Consider the following 9959-nt stretch of genomic DNA (forward strand, 5'->3'; position numbering starts at 1 on the left):
GTCATATTTGTTCAGCTTCTAGGTGAATTAGTTCCATTAATTCTTTGTGAATAATTGTAAATCTTGAGTAGGTGTCTCAAGTGTTAAGGAATTCCTGTAGTGGGTTTCTACAAGAGGAGCTTTCTTGGGGTCAATAAAGTGGGTATCTTAAATGTAGGAGTATATGCATATGTGGTATGCTTGTAAAACTTCTTCATTGAGATAGTGGAACAAATCTTGATCAGGTTATGATTGAGGACTGGATGTAGGTCACATGTGGAGTGGTTGAACCAGGATAAAGGACTTGTGCATTCTTCTCATACCCTTATCTTTGACTTTGAGTAATATCTTGGTTGTGTGTTAAAGGGAATAATCTTGATTGATATGTTTGTATGCACAACATTGCTTTAAAATGAATCAAAGTGTTGCATATTAAGTGTTCTTAACTTTGAACTTTATCAAAGATTAATCAAGAAAGCATATAGGACTCATTTCTATTATCTAGTATTTCAAGGAACTTCTTTGAGAATTCATATTAAAAAAGTTAAAATTGAAATAAAGATCTTAAGAACTCTAAAATATTTTAAAGTGTCATAGAATCCAATTCACCTGCCCCCCCTCTTAGATTGAGCCATTCTTTTCTAACAGTAACATGAGAGAAATAGTTAAAGGCTTGATGAATAAAGAGAGTCTTTTTTAAATCATTTTCAATGGTAAAGTGACTTTCTTTAAGCACAAGCCCTTTGAAAGAAATATTATCCTCCTTACTCTTCTCTAAGAGTATTGTTTGTTCTTTTTCTTTTTCTAACCACTCTTCAACTCTCTCTATTCTTTTCTTCTTTTTTCTTTCTTTATTTGTATTTTCTTTTCTTTTTCCTCTCTTCTAAGTTCTTCCTCTCTTTTTGTATTTTCTTCCTCATGCATACTCTTAGGGATTCTAATCCCTTTGCCTATTTAGGACCTAGTTGGAACAACCCTAGGTTTGGACCCACTAGTTTCTACAACCAATTTTACAAGTAAATTTCTTATTTCCTCATTATTCTTTGGATTTTATTTTTCTCTTATCCTAAGCTCTTCTTCCCTTCTTGTGTTTTCCTCTTCTTTTTTTCTTATGTACTCTTTTAATTCCCTAAGTTCATCCTTAATACTAGGTCTACTACTATAAGAGTTATGACCATGTACACTAGAGTGATCATTCATCTTTGATCAAGAAAAGGTTTTCACAAATATGTTTCAAAAGGTTGGCTCAAAAAGGTTTTCACAAAGAGTGAGTGATGAAACGTTTTCACAAGTATTTGAAGATTCAAGATTAGTATAAAAAGGCCTAAGTGTACAAATTGAACTATAAAGGGAGGTGAACTACTATGAATCACTTAAAAACCAAGCTTTTTCAAGTAAAAATCACCAAGTCCTTTTACACTTTCTTACAAAAACAATTTTTTCAGAAGAATTAAATGTGTGTGTGCACGACCCCCTAGTAGGCAAATTGAAGCCTTCTAAAACGAAAACAATTAAAGTAAAAGACCTAAGAAATTATACTACCAAAGCACTAAAGCATGCAAATAAAGCAACTAAAGCATGTGCTAGTCGGATTCCCTAGGGTGGGAGCTTGAAGTGACCTTGGTGGTATTCAAGCCACTCCCACAAACACTACTCAAATTACCCTGAAACTAATAATTTTAAAGAGGCCAATTACAAACCAAAAAAAACAAAGAAACAAAGGCCAAGAACACAAGTGGCCTAAAAGAAATTCTACAAAAAAGAAATGTAAACAATAAAAGTAGAACTTCTAGTCTTCAATTCTCCACCCCATCACAAGGAATACCCACTCTCAATAGTTTATTCACTCTTTTTGATGGTAGAACTCCTTCCAAAGGTCTTGGAGTCAAATCGGACAACTTCTCCAATCAATTCACCAAAAATGTATATGATGAGTTTAGGAGCTTTCCACACCTAGATCAAGAAGAAACCACCCAAGAGTACAAGAGTCCAAAGAAATAAAAACTAAAAATGCACAATTAGGAAGGCTAAACTCAAGTGGAGATAAATGTAACAAAACATAGGAGTAGAAAGAAGATACAAAACTAAAATTAAGGCACGTTAATAAAGGCAAACACTCAAAAGATTAATTCATAGAATGGCACTAGAATTGAGTAGCAAGTGTTTGATAAAATGTTGCACTTAACATGTTAAATTTTAAAGTCTCATTCAGCCACTAAAACATAGTCCAAAGGTCCAAAGAATAACTCTAATTGCTAAGGTAGGAAAAATTGTCCAAAAGTCCACAAGTCTAGCAAAGGACCCCTTTTGTTTGCATTTTTTTCACTTGTTTTTGCACCGTTTTTTTTAATGATAATGTCCAGACACTTTCTTTCTTTTTTTAATATTAATATTCCTCCTTTTCTTGGGTTTTACACTTGTGTTGTTGATTTTGATTAGCAAAAATTTGGAGTATCCTTTTAGTAATTAGTGATGGCTTAATGAGTCAATAATTTGAGTTTCTTTAAGCTTTATGTGAAATAAAGTCCAGCAGTAAAATAAGCACATATAATCACTTTTCAACCTCAAATTATCAAGCAAAACATGTTCATATTAAGTGAAAATGGAAAAGGAAAGTAAGATGGCCGAATTTAGCAATATGTGCAAAGATACCAATCACACATGAATGATTAACTATCAAGGAACATGCTAGGACTAATTAGCATGCATGATTGACTCTCTAAAGCACTCTAAATCCCACGGCCATTTTAACAAACATATAGCGTGCATATCATATTTTGATCATGAAAGTGTTTAGGCATGTGTATTTGGAATTTTCTTTGAAGAAAAATTAGGGAGAATCATACTCTTATGACAAAACTTAATAGATTATAAAATAAAAACACATGATCATCATTTTTCTTATCATGCACAAAATTTTCCAGCCACCCAAACTAAAACAAAAATGGACGAATCCTATAAAGAAACCTAGGCACCAAGATGATTCACAAGAAAATTTATGGCATGAATCAATGAACAAAACAAGACACATAGACCATGAGAATATAGCATGAATATGATCTATTTAGCACAACTTCAAGACAAGCAAGAAGACACCATGACATGACCGGATTTTTAAAAGACTCCAAATAGGCTAGAGATTACCTTTGAAGAACCATTGGCTCTAGATAGCACATGATGGCAACCTTCCTTGCAAGGATGGATTAAGGAGCATCAAAGAGGGAAGACCGTACTCCTAAGGTCATGGAACTCAAGGTTTCTAGCCTTGGTGATGGAGATGGGTGAATGGTGTTTATGGAGGCTAGGTGTTTGATGAAATGCTAAGGTGGTACTCTAAGGTTTAGGCTCACTTCATGGATAGATGAATGTCACTCCTAAAGGTGAGAACACTCACAGTGAAGATGAGAAGGGTAGGTGGCCGAAATGACCAAGGCGACTAAGGAAAGAATATTAAGGCTCAAAGGCTCTCTTAATATCATAAATTCCAAAGTATTTACAAGGTTGCTAGCCTAGAGTATTTATAGAAGGGATGATGTATTTAGGGTTACATTTGAAAGTGCTTGGCTGAAAAATGCAAGCCAAATGCACTTCCAATCAAACCTAAATTAACCCTAGATGCTACTTGGTGGCCAAGGATGGAATCTTTGGGTTTGGTTAAACTACATCTAGGTGCATGATAAGACCATGCAACCTAGGTGCCCTCCACTTGGGCTTAAACCTTGCCAAGTCCAAAAATAAATCCAAGGCTACCAAAAAAACATGTCTAGGCCTTATTTTCTCACCCTAATAAAATACCCTAGCTATAAAATAAAATCCTATAATCTAAGGCACCCTATAATACAAGGGTAAAATGGGAAATACAAGTAAAAATAAATCCTACTACTAAGGCACCCCAAAATACAAGGGTAAAATAGGAAATACAAGATAAATAAATTCTATGTCTAAGGTACCCAAAATACAAGGGTAAAATAGGAAATTAAAGACAAGGGTAAAATAAGAATAAATCCTATACTAATAAAAAAATATAGGAGCTAAGGCCCAAAAGTAGGCCCACTCCTCTTATGGTTTTCAAAACTAACCCATTCCTCTTGCCTCCTTCAATATATCACCTCTTGGTCTTCTTGGCCTTAGTGTTATTCCATCAGTAGACTTCGGGATCCATGTGAATATTTTGTGTTGCCTTTTTTGTTGCTGCGTCCAAATCTTCCCTTTCACTTTAATAGTTTAGGTGCCCCCACATCATTTCCTTCGAATAGATGGTGTTTACCGGTATCCTTTCCCTTTGGGACAACTGAGTGTGGTATTATATACCCTGCTTGGTGTTCAAAGATGGTAAACCAAAACATCTAGGCTTCTACTTGTCTCATGGTAATGTGTTCTTTTATTTTTAGCTTGTTGAAAAGGGAGTATATTCTAAGCTCAGCCTCTCCAGGCAGGACTAACATTTAGGGCTTCAGTCGGCCCAATGCTAGTTTTGGGGTCTAGCAACCCTTATAGATCTTGTACTAGTTTTGAGGATCTAGCAACCTTTACCGATCTTGTACTAGTTTTGGGGATCTAACAACCCTTATCAATCTTGTACTAGTTTTGGGGATCCCCAGTTTTCTTATTCCCTTTCAATATGACCCTTAACAATGTGGATAGGGATCTATTCACCACTTCAATTTTCCCATCGGTTTGTGGGTGACACGTAGTGGAATAGACAAGCTTGGTTCCTAGTTTTTCCCATAACACTTTCCAAAAATGAGTTAGGAACTTTTCATCCGTATCTGACACAATAGGCTTGGGTAGACCATGCAAACGAACCACTTCCTTGATGAAAAGCTTATCAATATAGCTAGCATCATCTACTTTGTGGCATGGTATGAAATGAGCCATCTTACTAAAATGGTCCACTACCACAAAGATAGAATCAAATCCCCTTTGGGTTCTTGGGAGGCCAAGCACAAAATCCATACTAATGTCAACCCAAGGGGAGCTAGCTATAGGAAGGGGTGTATAGAGTCCATGAGGAATTACTCTAGATTTGGCTTGGAGACAAGTAATGCATTTAGAACAATGCCTTTGGACATCTATTCTCATGTGTGGCCAATAAAATTTTGATTTTAAGAAACTCAGGGTTTTATCAACCCCAAAGTGGCCCATGAGTCCCCCTTCATGACTTTCCTTGACCAAAAAGCTTCCTAATGGATCCTTGAGGTATGCAAAGTTTTCCCATCCTAAAAAGGTATCCCTCAAGTAAGTAATATCCACCAAAAGGCTTTTGGAGGCATTTAGCAAAAATGGATTGGAAATCTTGATCAAGTTTATACAATTCCTTTAGATTATCAAATCCAAGGATTTGAGACACTAAGGAGAAGAGTAATGTATGCATCCTAGAGAGAGCATCGACCACTACATTATTCTTCCTTTTTTTGTACTTGATAATATAGGGAATTGTTCAAGATATTCAACCTATTTAGCATGCCTTTTGTTTAATTTCCCTTACCCTCTAATGTACTTGAGTGACTCATATGATCGATGTAACATCCCAAATTTTAGTCAATGAAAAGAAATATTTTTTATGTATTTATTATGTGAATAAGTATTTTATTTATGTATTTTACTATTCACATATACGTATTTTACTATTTATGTATACGTATTTTACTATTTATGTATACATATTTTACTATTCATATATACGTATTTATGAATAGTGTTTTACTATGCAAATAGTGAATGGCTGCGCAGGGGCGGGGGCTGCGGATTCTTAAGTTTCAAAATTATAATTAATTTGAATATTTTAATGAATAGTGCATAGTAACTTATAATATTATTTTAATGAATAGTGCATAGTGCATAGTAACTTCAAAATTTCTATAAATAGGGGCCTAAGGTTTTGAAAATTCAGAATTCTAGAGAGAAGGAAATTCTGGAGAAATAGAGAGAGAAAGTAAGAGAGAGAAAAGGAGAAAGAAAAGGAGGTTCTACTCTAGTGCCTTGTTTAAGGAGAAAGAGGAAGAGATTCTGCCCTAATTCCGATTCCTTTTAAGGAAAGATAGAGAGGAGGAGATTCTGCCCAAATTTCTGTAAACCCAGGTAAGGGGGGAGTGGGAAACCTCGCTTGGGGATGTGGGAATAATTGTTAAATAGTTTGTTTGTTGGATTGGCTCCCGATCCCTTGCCTGTTGTTTATTTCTTTGAATATGTATTATTGATGTGTTTTGTTTTATATCTTATTTATTTACATATTAGAATCTGTTATTTGAATGGAAGGCTAAGCCTCCTAAGTATTTATAAATTTGTAATCTATTATTTAAATGGAAGGCTGAGCCTCCTTATTATCTTATATTACCTTTTAAGCTTCCTACTTTACTTAAAAGATCTTAATATATTATTATTGAAAAATATGATACCTAAGCAACCTCTGGACTGTTGGATTGTTGGACTGTTGGATTGTTGGACTGTTGGACTGTTGGACTGTTGGACTGTTTGGACTGTTGGACTGTTTGGACTGTTGGACTATTGGACTATTAAATTGGATTATTGAAATAATTCTTAATTATAAAATATGAATATGATATGTGTAACATGCTAAAGGTTGAGTCTGTGAATGTATGACATGCATCATATGCACATATTACTCCAGGTGTGCCGCTGAGGCCGCATACCCACGACTAACAAGGTGTACCTTTGGGTCACCCACGATATGCTAACGAGGTGTATGAACACCAATGATAGGTGTACCTTAGGGTCACCGACAATTGTATAGGTGTGCCTTCGGGTCACCAGTGATGAATTCTGCAACTTCCGTATGGTGCCACATGCATACATTAGTGAGTCAAGTCAAGAAAATCATTATACATAAGCATATATGTGAGATTGATTATATATGTGAATTATATTGCGTGTGTGTGTGCTATTTAACTTTTATTTCTATATCTGCAACTGAGTGAGAAGTTTCTCACTCCCTTGTCATTTTTGTGTATATTTAAATTATGATGCAGATAATTAGCATGAGGCTGAGGATGTTGGTGGTGAAGCTTAGGCTTCTGTTTGGGTTTCGCTCTGATAGGATGTGACATCGGGATTAGCTAGACTTATTGTTAAATTATTATTATTTTTCTTTTGTAATTTTTATGTTATTTATGTTGAAAGTGTGTATTTTTGTCATATTATAATTTTACTAAAAGATTATAAGTTAATTCCTAACTAGGAGGCTCTGCCACCTTTACTGGGATTAATCTATAATCTTTATTTTATTATTTCTTGACAATTTGATACTTATAGTTGAAAATTATGAATGTGCATCTTTTACCCAATGATACTTGAGATAATTATTTTATATTAGACTAAGAAAGAATTTATATATAGATGGTTTATATCTATTGTAATTATGTTGGGGTAGAGGGTGTCACAATCGATATGAAGCTCCCAAACTTGGAGGGCTCTAATAAGGGAATACAACTCTTTGTCATAGGTGGGATAATTCAAGGTGGCTCCATGGAGTTTTTCACTAAAATAGGCAATGGGATGACCTCCTTGAAGTAGAATGGCACCTATGCCAAAACAGGATGCATCATATTCTAGCTCAAATGTTTGAGCAAAATTTGAAAGGGCTAGAATAGGTGCATTGGTGAGTTATTCTTTTAGAGTTTGGAAGGCTTTCTCTTGGGCTTCACCCCAAATGAAAGGTACATCCTTCTTAACAAGCTCGTTAAGAGGGGATGCAAGTGTGGAGAAGTTCTTCACAAATCTTCTATAGAAGCTTACTAAACAATGAAAACTTTTAACTTCTCCAACACTCTTTGGGGTGGGCCAATCTTGGATGACTTTTATTTTCTCGGGGTTAACATGCACTCCCTCTTTACCAACTATGAAGCCCAAGAAATTGACTTGATTTTGGAAAAAAGGTACACCTCTCAAAGTTGGCATAGAGGTTGTTGTCCCTAAGAATTATTGACTTCCCTTAGATCTCCAAGATGCTCATCTAAGGTCTTGCTATATACAAGAATGTCATCAAAGTAAACTACTACAAACTTTCCTATGCAACCCCTAAGAACATGATTCATTAGACACATCAAAGTGTTAGGGGCGTTAGTCTGGCCAAAGGGCATCACTAGCCATTCATACAAACCAAAGTTGGTCTTAAAAGCGGTTTTCCACTCATCACCTTCTTTAATTCGAATTTGGTGATAACCACTTTTAAGGTCAATCTAGGAAAAATATGATGGCTCCATGCAATTTGTCCAACATATCATGTAAACTAGGGATTGGGTGCCTATACTTTATTGTAATGTTATTGATGGCCCTACAATCCGTACACATCCTCTATTTACCATATTTCTTTGGCACCAAAAGAACGGGGACAACACAAAGGCTAAGGCTCTTTTGAACCTAACTCTTCTTCAACAAGTCATCAACTTGAGACTATCTCTTTGTTCTCTTGAGGGTTAGTCCTATAGGTGGGCCTATTTGGAAGACTAGCACCTGGTATGAGGTCTATATTTGATGTTCCATCCCTCTTAAAAGTGGAAGTCCACTTGGAACTTCTTGAGGAAATAGGTCATCAAAGTCTTTCAAATGTTTTTAAACCTCTTGAGGTAGAGACTCAAGCTGATGACTAGTGGTAGCTAGTGTCTCTTTGAAGTAGAGAAGGTACAAAGGTTGTTCAATCAAAAGTGTTTTCTTAATGTCATTTTTAAGGGATAAATGACTTTTGTGAACAACTTCTTTAGAGGGGACACTTGCCTCTAAACTTGGTACCTTCTCTTCCCCTTCTTTATTCTTTAAGGGAAGGTCTTTTTTTTCTTTCTTTTGTTTTCTCCTTTTTTTTTCTTCATCCTCTCTTTTGACTTTCATTTTGAGTTGGTTCTCACTCACTTGAGAATGTGATAGAGGACACAACATAATCTTCTTTCCTAAGTGATGGAAACTTATTTTGTTGGTAAGGCCATCATGAATAGTCTTTCTGTCAAATTGCCAAGGCCTTCCAAGTAGAATATGACTAGCATCCAATGTCACCATGTCACATAAAACTTCATCTTTGTATTTGCCAATGGAGATAGGTATATTCACTTGTTGATTAACTACAATACCTCCCTCCTCATTGATCCATGTAGACCCCTAAAATTGTCCGGGTCAGAAATAAAGCTCAAAGACTCTCAAAGACCGAAGGAAAGTCAGCCGGAAGGACTCCTGGAAGACCCTAGGATGATTCTTTGTAGGTCTAGAAGTCTTAGAGTAGCTTAGAATAAGGGTGTGCGAGGATTGGAGCTCAATACACCCTCCCAGAGGTTCAGTACGGCCGTACTGAGCCATTTGAACTGCAATACGGCCGTAGTGAACTCAATACGGCCGTACTAAAGTTTTTGAACTTCAGTACGGCCGTACCAAATTCAATACGGCCATACTGTAGTTCAAAAAAGCTCAGTACGGGCCGTAGTGAAATCAATACGGCCGTACTGAAGTTTTTGAACTTCAGTACGGCCATACCAAATTCAATACGACCGTACTGTAGTTCAAAAACCCAGTACGGGCCGTATTGACCTCCCAGGCCGTATTGCGCCCCAATCCTATAAATAGGACGTCATTTGCACGTCCTTAGACACTTTTTCCATACTTTTGGACCCTCTTGCTGAGTATTCTGGGGTTTTTGAGCAGTGTTCTGCCCTAGAAGTCTCTCCGAGAGCCGATCCGACAAAGTTCTTGAGTTCTGAGCATTTAGCTTGAGGATTCGAACTAGTTGAAGGGAAATCTTTTTGATTTCCATAGTAAAAATTAATCTTTAGGGAAGGAGCGAGCAAGCGTGTAGTGGGAAGGAGCGCCAAAAAGCCTCCTAACGTCTGTTTGAATATATAAAAGCACGCTTCAAAGGTTTCTTTTTCAAATCCTTCCTTTTATTGCTTTCTGATTGTTGCATTGCATTTTTCATCATGTAGATATCTCGTTTATAGTCGTTTCTAATAAATAGGGGTAATTTAGTAATTTTACACTGT

The 9959-nt window shown here is 36.1% G+C and overlaps 1 long non-coding RNA gene across 1 annotated transcript; it reads left to right on the top strand.

Moving 5' to 3' along the window:
- The first annotated feature begins 4392 nt into the window (after positions 1–4392).
- On the top strand, positions 4393–7343 carry LOC145955282 (uncharacterized). The gene is made up of 2 exons (XR_014431909.1): positions 4393–6060; positions 6969–7343. It is a non-coding gene; the product is annotated as an uncharacterized LOC145955282 (long non-coding RNA).
- Positions 7344–9959: the final 2616 nt, after the last annotated feature.

The sequence above is a fragment of the Cajanus cajan genome, chromosome 2, assembly GCF_000230855.2.
Source record: "Cajanus cajan strain Asha chromosome 2, NIPB_CcT2T_4, whole genome shotgun sequence".
Taxonomy (NCBI): Eukaryota; Viridiplantae; Streptophyta; class Magnoliopsida; order Fabales; family Fabaceae; genus Cajanus; species Cajanus cajan.